This window comes from Perognathus longimembris, chromosome 1, assembly GCF_023159225.1.
Source record: "Perognathus longimembris pacificus isolate PPM17 chromosome 1, ASM2315922v1, whole genome shotgun sequence".
Classification (NCBI taxonomy): Eukaryota; Metazoa; Chordata; class Mammalia; order Rodentia; family Heteromyidae; genus Perognathus; species Perognathus longimembris.
The window spans coordinates 160,549,875-160,567,745 of NC_063161.1; the positions used below are offsets into that span (position 1 = coordinate 160,549,875).

The following is a 17,871-nucleotide window of genomic DNA, read 5'->3' on the forward strand; positions in this document are numbered from 1 at the left end:
AGCCAGAGGAGGGCCCTCCCCGGGCAGCAGGCCCTCCGGGAGGCCCGCGGCCCCTCCGCGAGGCGTTCCGACGGTGCCTGACCGCGGCAGGAGCTGCAGGCGCCAGCCAGGGTCTCCCTGCCTCTCAGGAGGTCACACCACTTGGGGCCTCAGGGAGTGAGGCCTGAGGTCTGTGCCGCACCCCAGTGCTCACCTTCACGTTCCACAGCCTGCTCCTGGCTGGGGCAGATAGATGCCTGTCGGACCAGGCTGGGGGGGCAGATAGATGCCTGTCGGACCAGGCCCGGAGGGGGCGCAGAGGAAGGGTGCTTCTTAGGCAGAGGCCCCAGGCCTGAGTCTGCCATGTTCCCTAAGCACCCACTCCGGGCAGCCTCCTGGGTCCATCCTGAGCTCCGAGCCCCATGCTGGGTGCGTTCCCGGTGTCGCCGTGGCGCGCCCGTGGGGCTGGGCCTCTCCTCCGGCCCTGCCTCCTCACCGTGCGTGGGACTCTCTTGAAGCTTGGTGAGCTCAGGGGTGTAAGTCCAGCCTGGCAGGGCACCGTCCTGTTCCGCGCCGTCTCCTCCCTTCCAGAGCCTGAGCGGTGGCCGCCGGCGAGGCGGTGGCCGGGTCCTCGTCGCCCGCTCGCTCTGCGGGGACGTGCAGAGCGTCTGCGGTGCCCCCCGAAGGAGCCCTGAGTGCAGGGCACGGCCTGTCTGCCCCCCATTGGTTCTCCAGCTGGAGAATTAGCCGACTTATCTCTGGCTGGTCCCTATCCACGCATGCAGGCCTCCTGGGCCCTGCGGGGACCCCCCAGCCCGTGCTCTTGGCGGTTGGGCCACGTGTGCTCTGTGGCAGTGGGCGGGCACCTTGGTGCCCGTGGCCGAGGGCTGGCGAGCACGGTGTGGCGAGGACGCTGCTCAAATGCTTGTGCCTCGCCAAGGACAGGGTGCCGGCCTCTCCGTGACTGGGACGGTCGTGGGTGCTGTCCACCCGGGTGCAGCCCAAGCCTGCAGCTTGAGGAATTGACCAGGGTGCATTCTCTGTCCCTAGGATGGGCCTGGTGGGAAGGCCCAGCCCGGGACCCTCGAGGAGGCCCGGGTTCAGGAGGACCAAGTTGGCCTACTTGCAGAAACTTGGGGGTCCCACCTCTTGGCCTCTCCCGAGAGCACAGCTGGCAAAAGACAACCAAAAGATGGAAAGGATGTTTATGCTCAGCGTGGTGGTCGGGAGCTTTTTGCAGCCATCCTCCTGCCTGTTTTTCCAGACCCTTCCACAGCAAGGGTGCTGCCAATCTCCCGCTGAGTTACGACTTCTTCCTGTCCACGCGAGCGGGTCGGGGTGTTCCGCACCGGGCCGCAGTCTGGTCTTAAGGAAAGGCGCAAGGAGCCGTGGCGCCTTCCTGCTGGAGGTGAAGACGCAGGTGGTCCTCTTCTCTCGGGCCAGCCCTGGCCAGGGAGGGGAGGCACGCAGGAGTTGGGGTGCCACCAGCGGTGGGGCTGTGCTTGGCCTCGCCCCGCTGCCGGGGGGCGGCCAGCAGGCCCCTTGGTGTGGGCGCTGGAGAGGAGCGGGGCGAGGGCGGGGTCGGCCTCTCCGCCTGCCTGTGGTGGACACCGTCGATGAAGGTCTTAAAGCCCTCGCACTTCCGTATTGAGGAAACGGAGGCTGGAGATGGGAGGTGCTCGTCGGGGTGTAAAGCGCAGGGTGCCCGTTGCCTGCTGCCGCGGGCCTTGGGGAAGGAAGCTCCCGTGTTGCGTGGCGCTGCAGGGCTTATCTGGGCTTGTGTGCGGTGGGCTCGTGAGGGTGCCGTGGGTGGTCCTCCTCCCCCCGAGGGGGAGAGGGCAGCCTCTTTCTCTGCTGCTGCTGGCTGCCCCCTCCTGGGTCCAGCGGGCCTTGGCAGCAGCGGGGGAGTGGCACGTGATCGGCGATGATGGCAGTTCTCAGCTCCTCAGTGGGGCCCCGGCCGGCCTTTCTGTCCTCCCAGCCACATCGGGAACGCATCGCGTCCAGTGTCAGCGGCCCAGTGGCCCCGGCGTGCCTCCGGGCGGGGGGCGGAAGGGCCCCCTGCGCAGCCCCACCCGCAGCCGTCCCTGCCCCGGGCTGTGTCCTGTGGGCCGGGCAGGGCCCGGCCTGTCTGGGGACTGTGTGCTCTGGGAAGTTCCCGGGGGCTGTTCACCGACACCTTCCTTCCCCACCCGCCCCGCCGGGCCAAGTGGACCCCGCAAAGCGGCGTGCGTCTCACCTCAAAGTCACCGACGTTTTGGGGTTGGAAGCGGTTAGTGTCGAGAGCTCCCAGCAGGAGCTGGTGCAGGGGACAGATTTGATCCCTGGGGCCCCCCCTCCTCCTCGTGGCCCGCCCCTGTGTCCTCCAGCACCAGCTGGGTCCCCGTTGTGCTTAAAGCCTTCGCTGAGGGCCAGGCTCCATTCCATGCTGGACTGGTTGGTGGAGCCCCGAGTCTCGTGCCGTACAAGTCACCGCTCCGCGTCCAGCGTGGGGCCTTCACTGTCCTGTGGCTCCCACAGCCGCCTGCACAACCAGTCTCAGAAGTCTGGACCATTTCCAGGTAGTCTCCAAAGGAAGCCCGGGCCTGGCCCCCGTGGCCGTCTGGTGCCCGGCCCTCTTGGTGTGCTGCGCCGTGGGCCCACCACACATTATGAAGCTGCCTGCTCTTCTCTCTCAGCCGCGCGGGGCAGGACGATGCGTCTCCGCCTGCTTCGAAGCGTCCCGAGGGCCGGGGGCGCCCCCTTCCATGTTGTTTCTTCTGGCGCACGGGGGGGCTGCTTTACGTCGGGCAGTGTCCTGACCCCTTTGTATAGACGGAGAAACTGGGCGTAGAGCATTCAGGACTTACCACTGAGTGTGGGGGCCCTTGTTTCCGTGCTGGTGGCCCTGGCACCAAGTATGGTGGCCTTCTAGTCCTCCTGGCTTTTGCATCCTTTCACCTTCCAGACTTTGACTCCTCCCCCTGCCCCTGGGTGTGAGAGACGGGTGCCCGCCGCCAGGTGTGGCGACCCCCGACACCTTCAGCTCTGTGGCCGGCGGGGCCTCCCTGGCCCCCTGGGATCCTTGCCCACCCCCGCCTCTCCCACCCCGGCTCTCAGCCTGGCTCAGCCAACAGGATTGTGCCGACCCTGCCCAAGCTACTCATTAAGCTAATGGCTCCCAGAGCTCTTCCCGGCAGTCCCCGGTGGCATCGGCCTCGCTGGAGACATCGCCGATAAGACACGTGGTTATTAAACAAGCACTGCGCTCCCCTTCTGGAGGTGCCGGCGTGCACGGCGGGGGCTGCGGTCTGGGCTGCTCAGAAAGGAGGTGTGGCTTCCAGATGCAGGAAGCCGGGCTGTGGTGGTCGGGGCCCTGGGCTCTGCTCAGCTGCCCTGCACAAGGGCTGCCCCACATCCTGTCCAGCGAGAAGAGACGGCCCCACCTGCTCCCGAGTGGGCTGAGCCCGGCACCTTGATGGGCGCGCCCGCGCTCCGGGGGCGGGTCCATGGGCTCCCGAGAGCCAACTGCCCCTCTCTGAGAAAGAAGCGAGGCGGTGCTTCCAGGTGTGCGAGATGGCGAAGGTGTGCGTGTGTGCACAGTGTGTGTGAAGGATGATGGCCGCTGGGTCTGTCGGGTCCTTGTGAACTCCCTGCCCCTCTGCCCCTCCAGGGCCCTCTGCCTGTGGGAGTCCTGGGCCTGGGTTCGAGTTTCGTTCCGTTCTGAGCCGCTGGTTCCTTACCTGTGGCTACTCCCTGGGCTTCTCGGGGAGGGACAGATGCCCTCTAGCTGCCTGGTGCAGCCCTTCCCCGCGCGCGGCGGGTGTGGCCGGATGGAGGTGCCGCCCCTCCTAGCTCTGCTCTACTCTTACCTAAATGTCTATAGATGTGTTTACCCAGAGTGACGTGTGTCCAGACGCACACGTGTGAGCTCATCGCAGAGCTCAGGTTCCTGAGCAGGGAGCTTGCTGGCCTCCTCCCTCACGAGCCAGGAGAAAGGAAAGAGCTGCACTTCCTCGGGTCCGGAGTCCCAGGAGGTGTTGGGGGGCAGGCCCAGGACAGACACAGAGCCCACTGCCTGGTTCCTGGGGATACAGAGGGTCTTTGAGGGACCTGGGGGGGGGGCGTGTGGCCTGGCCCCTGAGGAGCCTGGGCATTGATGGTGCCCTGAGCCACCTGCAGCCGGTGGGGTACCCTTGGGGGCCCTCAGCAGTGCTTTGTGAGGCAGGCACAGGCTCTCTGCCCTGGGAGATCCTCTGCCTTCACAGTCCTGGCCTCAGGGGTGAGGCCCCCTCTCCCTGTCGTGTGGCCCAGGACCACCTTGTAGTCTGAGTGCTGGCTCCCACATGGTCTCCCCACTGGACTGCACCTCTCAGGGCCAGGCTTCAGAGGACTCGGGTCACCCTCTCATTCAGTGGCCGTTGGTGCAGCCTGGCCGTACAGGAGCCTTTCAGGGCTTCAGAGAGCTCGTTAGAGGTGGCCTCTTGGTCACTCTTCCTCACTACCCTCAGGCTGCCCCCGAGAGTCAACCCTGTGCAGAGGGGCATGGTGTTGGGTGATGGACAGAAAGGCTTGTCCTGTTCTGTGGCAGGGCCTTAGCTGATGGGCAGGTCCCTAGCTGGTGGGTGTGGCCCTAGCTGGTGGGCAGGGCCCTAGCTGGTAGTCAGGGCCCTAGCTGGTGGGCGGGTCCCTAGCTGGTGGGTGTGGCCCTAGCTGGTGGGCAGGGCCCTAGCTGGTGGGCGGGGCCCTAGCTGGTGGGTGTGGCCCTAGCTGGTGGGTGTGGCCCTAGTTGGTAGGCGGGGCCCTAGCTGGTGGGCGGGGCCCTAGCTGGTGGGCGGGGCCCTAGCTGGTGGGCGGGGCCCTAGCTGGTGGGCAGGGCCCCAGCTGATGGGCCTTACAAGTAGCTGAGCTCAGGTTTGGTGGACAGCAGTGTGTCCACAGTGATCCTGGGCACCCTTGTTAGGGACAGGATATTGCCAGGAGCTGGAGACTCATCCCTAACCTGTGGATGGTGGTCAGGAGGGAGAGACCCCAGCCCCTCTGCTTGGGTCTACCTGAGGGGCAGAGCCGGAGCGCGGCTAGAGCTAGGGGCCTGGGGAGGAGGTCGTGGAACCTGAGGTCTGGAGCTGAAGGTGGACGGTGTGGGGCGGTCAGCGCATGCTTAGATCCCGGCTGGCAGGCGGATGGGGACATGTGGCTGGCAGGAAGTTCCTTGGCAAGTGACATCGCTGCCTGCCTGTCACACCCCCACCAATGAAGAGCCCTGTCCCCTGCTGGGCCCTGGGGTGAGGGGGTCTTCACTGCCTTGCTTCTCTGTAGTGTGGACTGAGACACGTTTCTCAGCTCCGGCATGCCTCAGTTTCCCTTAGCTGGTGGAGCTGCCCTACGGGCTCAGGGACGTCTCCCCTAGAAGAGTGACTGCTGCCGTCCCTGGCTCTGCTGTTCACATTTCTTAGAGTTCATCCAAGGCCCGCAGGGCACCCTGGGGCCTGGGCAGCCCTAGCTGTGGGCTGGGACTGAGGCTACCAGAAAAGGGCTGTTCTGTCCTTGGTGCGGGGTGGGTGCCCCCGGTGCTGGGCGCTGAGGAGCCAGGCCTGGAGGGCGCTGCCTGTTCCTAGAATAGCGCCTCCCTCAGCCTGGGCGTGGACTCCAAAGGATCTGCTCTTGTATGGGCACACGCTGGAGGCTCAAAGCCGCAGGGTCTGCAGCGGGGTGCAGGGAGACCAGGCCTTGGGTCTTTGCGCCTTGAGGTGGCTCTCTCTCGTCGGCCCCCGAGGATGAGGACTGTCCCCAGGTCGGAGGTGACAGAGGCTCACTGTGGGAGCACAGGTCCGGCCCAGCTTTCCCTACCCTTCGTGTGGAGGGCAGGCAGCTGAGCGGAGCTGGCCGCCCTCCTTCCCGGGCCCTGCTGCGTGTTGAAACCTGTCTCTGACGCGGCTGGCGATGTTGAAATGAGTGCTTCTGAGTTTCCCAACATCCTGCCAGCCCATCACAGGACCGGGTGTCAGGCGCCTGGGTGCCAGGCCTCCCTCCTGGGTGCCCGGGCCTCAGTTTCCTCCTCTACTGCTGCCACGGGTGCTAGCCGGGCCTGGGATGTGATTCCAGGCCGGGGTCCCCCGTAAGACTTCCCCATTTCACAGAGTGGAGACTTGGAACCCAGGCCCTTGCGTGGCGGGCTCTGCGTTGTTGAGCAGGAAGGCGTGGACCAGGGGAAGGCAGGGGCTGAGGCCCGCAGTGCTCACCGCTGTTACCGGGGGTGAGCGGAGGGGCCGAAGGCCAGGCGCCCTGAGTCCTGAGGGCAACGTGGACGGGGCCTGGGCCCCTCACTGCCAGCCCATGCTGCGGACGGGGCACGCGAGGCCACGAAGCACCTAGGCCTAGCACCTAGACGGGGAGCCAGTACCCTGGGCCGGGAGCTTACAGGCCCGGCCTTTTCTGGGGTCCGGAGTGTGGGCACTGGGTGAGGGGCCAGCTCTGCGCACCGAGCTGCGTGTGTGAGGCGGGCGGCCCCGCTCTCTGACCAGCCACAGCGTAGGACCCCCTGGAGTCTGGCCCTGAGGACCCCACCCCCCCCCTCGCCCGACACTGTGACCCGGCCGTACCTCCCGCCGGCGGGCCCGGGGCTCCAGGAACCGGGAGTCTGAGCCTCAGCAGGCCGAGTGTCTGCCCCTTGCTCGTCGTCAGGGAGGGGCCCAGAGAGCAGGCTTGCTGATGAGGAAGCAGGCACCAGAGAGGGTGGGGGCCTGGCCCACATGCATCATGGCCCCCGTGGGGGGGAGAGGGGGAGGGGGAAGGGGAGGAGGAGGGGCATCGGGCGCCCGCTCTGGCGAGTCGAGGTTCTGTAGAGGAGGGTGGTATGGGCTCAGACAGTGTGGGGGGACGGCGTAGGAGGAGCGGTAACATGGAGGGGGCCCCCGTGAAGGAGCACTGCCGCGTGCCGGGAGCCGCGTGCGGAACCAGACGGCCTCCACTCGAGGTGGCCGCCAGCTGCTCGGCGTCCCCAGGGCCCCCGGGTCCAAGGCCTGCCTGGCGCCCTCCAGGTGAGAACGCATCTGTCTGCCGCCTTTCGGGCCCTGCGAGGGCGACTGCTCTCGTGGCCGTGGCTTGTGGGTCTGCCCTGCTCCGCCGACGGGCAGAGGGCCTGGGGTGGGCAGAGGACCTGGGGTGGGCAGAGGGCCTGGGGTGGGCTTGAGGGCCTGGGGTGGGCAGAGGGCCTGGGGTGGGCTTGAGGGCCTGGGGTGGGCAGAGGGCCTGGGGTGGGCTTGAGGGCCTGCTGTGCTGCGCCAGATTGAGAGGGATCCTTCTCCATCCACTGGGCGGCCACTGAGTGCTAGGCAAGGCTGCCTGTCCGTCCATCCGCCCGTCCGTCGCTCTGCCTGCAGGCCTGCTAGCCTGCCTTCCTGCCCATCTACCCGTCTGGATGGGGTTCCGTGGCAGGACCTGGGCTTCCGACCTGCCTGTTTCTGGCACTAGTGGTGGGGAAAGCAGGTGTCCCTTAGTGAATGACCACGGAGTGCTGTCCACGGCCTTAGTCATTCCTCACAGCCTCTGGGGGCCACAGCCAGGGGCGCCAGGGCCTTTCCAAAGGCCCCATGGACCCGGTGAGGCCCAGTCAGGTACCCGTGGCCCCACCCAGAGAAGCATGGGACAGCCAGGACTTGAACCCAGATCTCCGGCCCGTGGGCCTCTGTGGCAGAGCCAGGCCCGCGTTGGGTGTTCCCCTCTTGTGGGTGGGTGAGGAAGGCAGCCTCGTGTCCACGTGTCCACTTCCCCAACTTTCTGGTGCCGCGCTGTCTGTGGGAGGGCGGCTCAGGCCCCTGACCCACAGAGGAAATGAACTTCAGGCCACCCCGTGAAGGGCTGGGCTGGCCCCAGCCAGAGTGGAGCACACCAGCCCCTAGCGGGGCTAGGACATCGCAGAGCTGAGGGGGGGGGGTGGAGGGGGGGAGCAGCTGCCCAGGAGGTGTGGCAAGTGAGCGCCGGAGTTGAGGCTGCCTTGGAACCCAGAACTCTGCCGCCTGGCTGCTCCTTCGCTGACAGCTCTTTGCAGAGGAGCAAGTGCAGGCTCAGAGAGCGTTCTTAGGCCCCTTGGGCGGCAGAGCTGGCCAGTGCTTAGACGACCGTCCGGGGTCGCTCCGTGTGCGTGCGGGGCTGGTCCTCAGTGAAGCGGTTGAGCCAGCCCTGCCTGGCTCCTCAGGCCGCGCCTGTCTGGTTGCTCAGTGAGTCTGCATCGGGCCCGTGCCGTGGGCCCCGCGGGGATGAGCCCCTGCTCCTGCCTCTGTCCTGGGCTGAGGGTGAGCAGGCCGGCTGCCTGTGTGGAGGACGCTCTGCGGGGCCAGGGAGGCCCGGGGAGGCTTCGTGCGGGAGGCCGGTGGGGAGCTGGCCGCGCGGTGGGGGCCAGAGCTTGCTGTTTGTCCGGAGCAGCGCGCAGGGGTGGCCCTGGATGGGTGGAGAGGGCAGACGCAGGGCGCGGAGTCCATGCGGGTGGGGTGGGGGGATGGGCCGTGGCCACGCTGGTGGGGTGCCGGGGCGCCCTCCTGCTCCAGAGCCACAGCGGCCTCCGGGCCTTGGTGGACGGGGCCCACGACGGGCCTCGGCGCTTCCGGGGGTTGGTCCCCTGGGGTGGCTGGGGAAGGCTGGTTCCAGGCAGGCAGGCCCTGGCCCGGAGCAAGGCTGCTCAGATGGGGGGCTGGAAAAGCCCTGACGGTGGGCGGGGTGGGTGGTGGTGGACGCCCCTGCGGAGTGAACAACAAAAGGGACACCGCAGAGCCCAGCCTCCCGTAGCCCTGTCCGACACCGCGGAGCAGCGGCCAGCCAGGCCCCCGCACCCCTCCCCGTGGAGGGCAGCGCCCTCTCCCCGTCCCCCCCCCCCCCCCCGGCTCCCTGCGATCCGAACAGAGACGCCACTCCGGTGTGGGGGCTGCACCGCGGGGGCTTCAGTAGAAGGCAGTCTCCGCTGGCGTGGTGGGTGGACCCCTCTGGGGGGGAGGTTCTAGGAGCTTCTGGCCCCCCAGGGGGCCCGTGTCCGCCTCCCTCAGTCTGTCCTGTCCCCACCCTCGTCTCCAGTCCCCCGGGCCAGCTCCTGACCTCAGTCCCGCTGGCACCCTGCCGGTCAGAGCTGGCCCGCCTGCTGCCCCTTACACAGCCCCCCCATCCGCACCTGATCCCACCAGCGCCTCGGGCAGGCTGCACTGAGTCTGAGCATCCTTGGCCCCCGTGTAGAAAGCGGCTGGTAGGTGGTGTTGGGGTTTTTTTATTTTTGTGGGTCATGGGACTTGAGCTCTGGGCCTGGACGCTGTCCCTGAGCTCTCGGGCTCCAGGCTAGCGCTCTACCACGCGAGCCGCTTCCGGTCTTCTGGTGGCTCCTTGGAGTGAGGGTCTCCTGGACGTTCCCGCCTGGGTGAGCCGCGATCCTCAGGTCTCAGCCTCCCGAGGAGCTAGGGCGACAGGCGCGAGCCGCTGCAGCCCGGCCGGTTGGTGGGGAGGGTCCTAGCACGGGTGCGCAGTGGCAGCGTGGCCTGGTGAGCTGCAGGTCTCCGGAGGGAGGAGAGGAATGCAGGTGTGTGTATGGGGGGGGGGCGTCCCCGCCCCGCGGCCGCTGGCTGCCGTGCGGGTGTCCCCTGGAGATGGGTCGGCCCGGCCTGGCCCCAGCCTTCTGCTTTGAGCATAGCCTACAATGCTGTGTCCCACCCCGCAGGCCAGGACCTCCTGGCAGTTCAGTCCTGTGGCCGCGGGCCTCGGGTCTGGGCCCAGAGAAGAGCCGGGACCCCGATGATGATGTCTTCCTCAAAACGGTAGTGAGACTTGGGGATCAGGTCTGCCGTGCATGGTGGAGAGCTGGACAGAGGCGCAGGCGAGCGTCCTGGCTGAGGCCCGAGGGGGGATGGCTGCTTCGCTGGCCTGGGGTCTTAGGCCTCTCACATGGAAGTATCCAGTTGGTCCCTCTAGCTTCTCCTGGCCGTGGACCGTTAGGACTAACGTCGCGGTGACTGCTCTCTGAGCACCTGCTCCCTGGTAGCGGTCACCACGCAGGCGCGTGTCCAGCGTCGGGGGAGGTGTCTGGGTCACGCCGTGTGAGCCACACCTGCGGGGCGCCCGGTCCCCGCAGGGTCACTGAGCTCTGGACTGGCCAGCGCAGGACCGAGACCTTAGATGCCCGGTGCAGATGCTCTGCAGGCCTCGGGTGCCAGCCGTGCCTTCTCCCGTCCCTAGGAGACTGTCGTACCCACCCGGAGCCGGGCAGGCGCTGAGGAGGGCTGCCCCGCTCCAGCCGCCTCGCGGGGACCGGGAGCCCGCGGGCTTAGCGGATGTGCCCGGAGCCGGGCCGAGCTGGAGGTGGCGGCCGCTCTGGGTAGCGTTCCTCCCGGGAGGGGAGGCGTGCTCTGCGTCACCGCACTCGTGCCGGGGGGGGGGGGGGGTCAGCCTTGCGGTATGGCACGTCCAGGAGCCCGGCCCTGGGCTGCTAGCCCTGCCCTCTACTGGGGTCCGGCTGTCCTGCGGCCACCCCCAGGGGGCCGTGCCCTTCCTGCGTCTGTTCCTGGGGGGCCTTCCGGGCACAGAGCCTAGGCTGCAGCCCCGGCCACCCCTGCCCGCCTTACGACGGTGGCTCTCGGGCCCTGACGCGGCTCAGAGCGACGAGGGGAGGGTGGCACCGGGGCCTTTGACCCCACATAGCGCTTGCGGGGCTGGCCACGCCTACCGGCTGCCGGAGCTGAGCCCCCTGGGGAGGCGGCCCGCACAGACTCCCGCCCCCTGCCCCCGAGCAGGCTTTTCCCGGCTGCAGGGTGGGGGCCAGCGTCCTTGGCGGTGACTTGGATCAGGGCGTCCGCTCCGTCCTTGCCCCGCTCCCTCCTCGGGTGGGAGCAGAGTGCCCGGCTAGCCTCTGCCTCGTCTGTGGCTCCGTTAGCAGAGCCTCCACGCGGTCCCTCTTGGTCTGGGCCCGGGCCCGGCTGCTAAGGCCAGCCAGGGACGTGTCTGGTCCCTCCAGCCATCGCCACCGCGCCTCTGCAGCCAGGCTGACACGTTCTCCGTCACACCCGCTTGTCCCTCCCCAGATGTGACCCTCCGGACCCCTTTTCAGGTCTTGCCTCGTCCCCTTCCACTGGCCCTACGTGAGGGCTGCCAGCTCCAGAGAGGCCCTCCCTGAGGGTGGGGCCCGGCCCGCCCCGTCCACCCTACCCGGGCATCTCCAGGTGGTCCATGTAGGCGGGGACAGGTGGACTCTGTGGGGGGTTGGGAGAGTGAAGGTGAGGAGCTGGGGACAGGGAGAGGCTATAGGAGGGGGGCAGGATGTCCAGCCCCAGTGGCCAGAGACGTGGTGCCTGACTCTGGGGAAGAGGCACCCCAGGATTTGAGCCCAGTTGTAGCTGTCCCCAGAGGTCCTATTTTTCTGATGGCCTCTGTCCTTGGCTTTCCTCTTCATAGAAGAGCCTGGACGCCCTTGTTACGGGTGAGGAGCGTGGAGGCCCTTGCCCGGGGCCTTCCTGCTTGGTAGTCTTTGGGGGTCACTCACCCCAGCAGGAAGGCCTGCCTTCCCAGGGCTCTAAACCTGCAGGCAGGGGTTGGGGACCTGGCTTTGTGCCTCGAGCCCCACAGCTTCCAAGGCTGGGTCGGTCTGGCCTTCTAGCTGTTTCTCCTGGTGGTCGGAAGGCTGCCTGGCCCCTCGATCCATTGGGGTTGGGGGCCAGCCCCGCAGGACTGTCTTTCCCGGGCCAGCTGCCGGACCATGCTCTCCAGAGCCCTCTCGAGTCTCCATGGCGCGGTGCATGGCAAGCCCCACAGCGTTCAGGACACCTGGTTCCCAGGGCCCATCTCTCTGCCCGGCTTGGCCTTGGCACTGCCACCGCCTGCCAGCATCAAGCCCAGGCAGGCGCCCGGGCAGGCAAGTGTTTGCGCAGACGAGGGGAGGTATGCCTGCTGGCTCGCCCAGGAATCACGCTGATCTGGAGGGGGCAGGGCCTGCCCAAGTTACCTGCTGGGGCCTGCTGTTGGCTTCCCAGGGCCCGGGGGCGGCCCAGCCCAGCCGGGCGGCGTCAGAATGGTCGTGGGGTACACACTGATGCCACCCCGAAAACCCTGACCAGGGTAGCTGAGGAGTGCTGGTGGAGCCGGGAGCCCCTTGCAAACTCCCCCGAGGTCTTGCTCATTTGTCCGTGCCTAGCCCAGGAGGACCTGTGGCCATGGTGGGGGTGCCGTGGGCCCTGTCCAGTGGGCCTGCCATCACGCCCTCTCAGCACCAGGCCTGGTCCCGAGTGTGTGGAGTGGGCCCCTCCAAGGAAAGCCCTCTCGGCCCCTCTCAGTCTGAAGACCCAGCCGGGCTCTGACCCCCTGAGACCCCTTCGCACCCTGGATCCAGGGTGGCCTCGGTCTGCATCAGTCCTGACCTTAGATCCTCTGTGGGGGGGTTCCTCCACAGTAGGTGCTCTGGGAAGCATCTGGGGTGGGGGGCCTCTGGGGTGGGGGGACTCTGGGATGGGGGGACTCTGGGATGGGGCCCTGTGGGATGGGGGGACTCTGGGATGGGGCCCTCTGGGATGAGGGGCCTCTGGGGTGAGGGGCCTCTGGGAAGAGGGGGACTCTGGGATGGGCGGACTCTGGGATGGGAGCCCTCTGGGGTGAGGGGCCTCTGGAGTGGGGGAACTCTCGGATGGGGGCCCTCTGTGATGGGGGGTCTCTGGGATAAGGGGACTCTGGGATGGGGGCTTTTGGGATGGGGGGACTCTGGATGGGGGCCCTCTGAGATGGGGGGACTCTGGGATGGGGGCCCTCTGTGATGGGGCCCTCTGGGATGGGGGCCCTCTGGGATGGGGCCCTCTGGGATGGGGGCCCTCTGGGATGGGGCCCTCTGGGATAGGGGTATCTCTGGGATGGGGGCTTCTGGGATGGGGGGGTTTCAGGAGGAGCTGAATGTCCTGAGGGTGCTGCTCAGGTGGTGATGAGACCTGGCCCGTGCTGGTCGGCGGGGGGAGGGGGGAGGGTGTGGTATTGGGTGTGGTGGGCAGCGGGCCTCCCTGGGCCTCTCCCACCCTCTGGCGATCTTCTGTTTCAGCAAGTATACGAGACGTGGGGCGGAGGAAGGGGGGCTCACGGCTGTGGCCACGGGGGGCTGAAGTTGACCTCCAGGGGGCTTTGTCTGCCCCCGTCCCTTCCGCCCCCTCACTGGTGCTCTCTGTGCGCTGGGTGCCAGTAGGAAGGAGGCTGAGGTCTGGGTGGCGGGCGGGAGTTTGCTTGGGGCTCAGAGGCTCCGCGGGTCTTCGGCCGTCCGTCTGGGAGGGGTGGGTGCTGGAGTGCAGGGGGGGCTGTGCCCAGGTGCTGGGAGGCCCCGGACGTCCAGCCAGGCCCACAGGCTTGGGAGGGAGCTCGGGGGCGGGGGGGGGGTCCTGGTCCTGGCTGTTGGCTCTGTGGGCAGACAGAAGCAGGAACTTGGCCCCTGCGTTTCGCGGGGGACGGTGCGCTGGTGAGGTCGACCCTTCCGGTGACTGGGTAGGGAGGTGGGTGGCGGCGTCCAGTCCCCGAGCTTGGCCGACACCGAGCTGCTGCTGTGAGTTTGCTGTCACTGGGTTGGGAAGGTGGCAGAGGCTTGGTCCCCGAGAGGGCGGTTCCCTGCTGCTCTGCCCGCCCTCCACCGCTGCCGTGCTCCACTCTGCCTCCGTCCTGAGCTGGGCGCCGATCACGTCTCGGAGCCTGCTAGATGTTGGCGCGAGTCTGTCTGGGCTGCCCCGGGAAGGGCCACACTGGCTAGGAGATGCGTGGTGGTACGGAATCTCGGGTGTGCCTATACAAAGGCCAGACCCGGGAGGTGGGCGCACCTGGGTGCTGCCCGTCGCCTTCCCCGCGCTGGTGCATACAGGCGGGCCGTGGAGAGGGCCACACCTGGGCTCCCGCCGGCGGGGAGGGCTCTCTGTGGGAGGCTGACTCCTCTCATCCTTCCGGAGCCCTGGCAGGGGTGGGGGAGGGGCACGAGCCGTGCGCGGGCGCCCGGGGCCGGGCCTGGGTCTGCTGAGGCAGGGAGGCGGTGCCTCAGTCCTGGACCTCGCCTGTCAGCTGGGCTGGGGTTGAGCCTTCGGGGAGCAGGTGGAAAGGGTGACACCGGGCACCGACGCCTCCTTGGCTGCTGAGATGACAGGATGAGCCTCATTGGGTACAAATGGCCCGTGCACTGGGCCCAGGCCAAGAGGACCTTGCAGGGCCGGCCCATAACCCCCCCCCCGCCCCCCAGGAGCCCTGCCTCTGGCCTTCTGGCCTGGCCTGCAGGCAGCTGGGAGGCCCCGGGGTCATGGCTGACCACCCCCCGCCGGGGGTGGGGCACGGCTCGTCGGTGGGAAGTGAAGCCGTTGGCCGGGCTGGACAGGCGGGAGGTGTGCTAGGCTGCGATCCTCACCCCGGGCAGGACCGCCCTGCCCTGTCTTCTCAGGCCCGTTGAGAGGCAGTTCTGGCTGTGACCCAGAGGAGGGAGGAGCTGTGGCAAAGTGGGGGGGGGGGGAGGCCTGGAGGGGCGGTAGCAGTCTGGGCCGGTCTGGCCCGCGTCTTGTTACGATAAGGCCGTGAGGCGGTCGGGTCGCTATTTCTCAGTCACACGTGTGGGACAAACTCGAGCCAAGTGACAGCACGGAACGTTGTGTCTTCTCACCCTGGGGATGGGCTCCGCCCCCAGGGGCCGGGGCGGCTCTGTCTGCCCGAGCCCCGGGTGCCGATGCGGGGTGGGGGCGCTCGTGGAGCTCGGCCGTCTGTGGGAGTGGGGCCCCGCGGGGCGGCCGCGTTGCCAGTGGAAGCCCGTGGCCGAGCCGGGCATGCGGGGGGCCGGGCCGGGCCGCCGCTGGCCGTCGGCCCAGTCAGCCGGGGTGTGAGGCTTCTTCCCTGGCGCTTTTCCATGGCGGTCTTCCAGCAAGAAGGGCTCTGCCCGCCTCCCCCGGCCCCGGCTGCGGGACCCGCGGGGCGTCCACCTGCTCAGCCCGGCAGGCTCACCTCCTGCGTCGGGCCGGCCCGGCCCCCGCCCCGAGTCCCAGGGGGAGGTCCGTGGGCGCTCCCCGAAGCAGGAGGCTCCCGACTCCCGGGGACCCTGGGGACGTCTCCGCGGCCCGTGCCCGGCCCGTCGTGTCCCCAGCGGCTGGGACGGCGGGAGTGCCCTGCCTGGGGTAGGCACCGACCCTGGGCTGTCGGTGAGTGCCCGCTCCTGTGGCTGGGCGGCCTGCGCAGGGAGGCCTGGTGGGGCCGGGGTAGTCGGCCTGGACCTCCTGGGGGGGCAGGGATTGGGGATCCTGACCCGAGTGCCCGGGGCCCTGGGGTTCAAGGCTCGAGCTGCACCCTCCGCCTTCTCGTTTCTCCCGCCAGCCTGGGCTTGGCCCTTGGCTGGCGGGCCACAAAAGGGAAGCCTGTGTCCTGGAAGAGTGTGGCTGGGAGGCTTGCTTCCTCCCGGGCGGGGGCCGTGCCCTCGCTGCCCGGAGGCCGGGCCGTCCCTGCCTGGGGCTCTTCCCCAGGCCCCCCCTCCCTCCTGGGCTTGGCGGCCCCTGGTCTCGGCTCTGGCCTGGCGCGCCCGTGGCAGGACTCGCCGTCGCTCTCCGGGCTCACCGCTGCGCCCCCCCTCCTTGCTGAGAAGCAGGTAGGGCCCAGGGCCCTCCCGACGGCAGACCGTGGGCCGGGCGGGCCGGGCACCTGCTTTCAGAGCGTGGGGCCGGCCTGGCTGCCAGGACGCAGCTGTAGAGGGGGAACGCATCCAGGAACCACGTCCCCGGCCCCTGCAGCCGTGCGGCGGGAGGTGCGGCTGGGCTTGGACTTGAGTGTGCCCGTGCCCAGGCCCTGGCGGGGGGGCGGGGGGGTCAGTCCACATCACGTGCGGGCTGCACAGTTGTGTGTCGCTTTGAGGAAACGAGGCAGGGCCCTCGTCCTTTCCCAGGAAGCTCTTGGTTTCGGCCATGGGGAGCCGCCTGTGGCCACAGGTGTCTGGGTGCGGGTGGTGGGCCGGGCCGGCCCCGGGAAAGGGGAACTGGGCTGCAGGGCAGAGCCAGTACCCCTTGCTCCCAGCGAGCGAGCGAGCGGCCCCGGCGGCCCGGAGGCCGGTGCTGCCCCTGCCCGCCCCTCTGGCTCCCGCGGTGAGGCCCGGCCGGCCGCCACGCTGCGTCGCGGGAGAGCGCGGGGCCCCGAGCCGGCAGGCTGGGGGCCCGGGGGACTGCTGCCCTGGTGGGGCCTCCCCCCCGCCCTGACCGCGAGGCTGCACCTGCTCACCTCCGTCTCCCAAGGGGCCCTGGCCTGGCGCGCGGGGGCCCGCGGGCAGCGGGCAGGTGAGGTCCGGCGCAGGCTGCGCGGCCGGGGAGGGTCTGGCTGCAGGTCTGGGGGGAGGGAGGAGACCCGGAGACCGGGGGAGGGGGTCTGGTGGGGCGCAGGGGGTAGAGACCCTCCGTGGAGCGTGGCCTCTGCTTCCCGGGCGGGCTGCCCCGTTGTCCTGGGTCTGCCAGGCCCATCAGCCTGAGCCAGGACCTTGGCCCCCTGTGTGTCGGAGCCAGAGACCGCCTCCCTCAGACGAGAAGCTTCCAGAAGATCCAGACCCTGGGTGCGGTCAGGAGAGCGTCTCCTTGCCTTGAGGAGGACCCCTGGGTGGGACCCGGGGGCTGGGGCTGGCCTGTTTGACAGGGGAGGGCGTGTTGGGATGGAGTGCGTGGGGTCCGCCTTCCGGGCCTGGCGTCGGGATGCCCCGGGGGGGAGAGGACGCCGCTCCCTGCCAGGCCCACGGGCGCTCGCGCGCCCCCCCTGCACGTCTGTGGGCGCACGCGTCGGTGCTCACGCTCTGGGGGAGGCGGAGGCTCAGGGCTGTGGCTTCTCCCAGGCCGCCGTGTGGCGCGGGCAGGAGCCCCTCCGGACGCAGCTGTGGGCGCCAGCCAGAGGCCTTGCAGCCTTCAGGACCTGGCGCTCGAATTCGCTCGCTCTGGCGGCGCTGGGGTTTGGAGCCGGGGCCTTGCTGCGGGGCGGCACCCCGCCACTGGGCTACGCCCCCAGCCCTTCTCGTACGTCAGCCGTTTTTCGGACAGGGCCTCCCGTTTTTCACCTCCCTTCTCCCTGTAGGCTTTCGTGTATTGGTTCTAGAGAGGGGACGGACGGATGCGTTGACTGAGATGGGGTTGTGAACCCCCCCGTCCTACCTGGCCTCAGACTGATCCCCCCGATTTCTGCCTCCCACGTCACGGGGACTTGAGGCGCACGCCACCCGCGTCTGCCCTTCCCCTCCCCCGCTTCTTCTTTCTGAGAGGCGGATAGAGAACGCACCCTCCTCCTGCCTCTGCCCACGCCTCCCGAGTGCTGACAGCCCCGGTGTGGACCGCCAGGGTGCTCGCCCAGGTCTTAAATAGGTGCTCAGTCCACCTCCCTCAGTACCAGCCACTGGAAATGAGTGCCACGTGTGTGTGTGTGTGGGGGGGGCAACGGTGCTCGTCTCGAGAGGGGCGGGGGCCTCTAAGGGGCCACTCACTGGGTTGGTGTGTGCTGGGCACGGGTGCCCTGCCGAGCGCGCCCGCCCTGGAGCAGCCCTGACTTGTTTTCCACCGTTCCCGTCCCGGGTATCTGTGGCCCAGCGCCCCGCCCCACGCCTGAGCTTGCGGTGGTGGGGAAGCCTCGCGCCGGGCCTTCCTGGGGGCCTAGCTGTGTGCCGTCCTGGGGGCCTAGCTGTGTGCCGCCCGGGGCCCCCGGCGGAGGGGCTCGGGGCCTTCCTGGGGGCCTAGCTGTGTGCCGTCCGGGGCCCCCGGCGGAGGGGCTCGGGGCCTTCCTGGGGGCCTAGCTGTGTGCCGTCCTGGGGGCCCCCGGCGGAGGGGCTCGGGGCCTTCCTGGGGGCCTAGCTGTGTGCCGTCCTGGGGGCCCCCGGCGGAGGGGCTCGGGGCCTTCCTGGGGGCCTAGCTGTGTGCCGCCCGGGGCCCCCGGCGGAGGGGC

At 68.9% G+C, this 17,871-nt stretch overlaps 1 protein-coding gene across 1 annotated transcript in view; it reads left to right on the forward strand.

The window, feature by feature from the left end:
• The window catches only part of Rxra (retinoid X receptor alpha), an 82,871-nt gene that overhangs the window by 29,624 nt on the left and 35,376 nt on the right, over positions 1-17,871 (forward strand).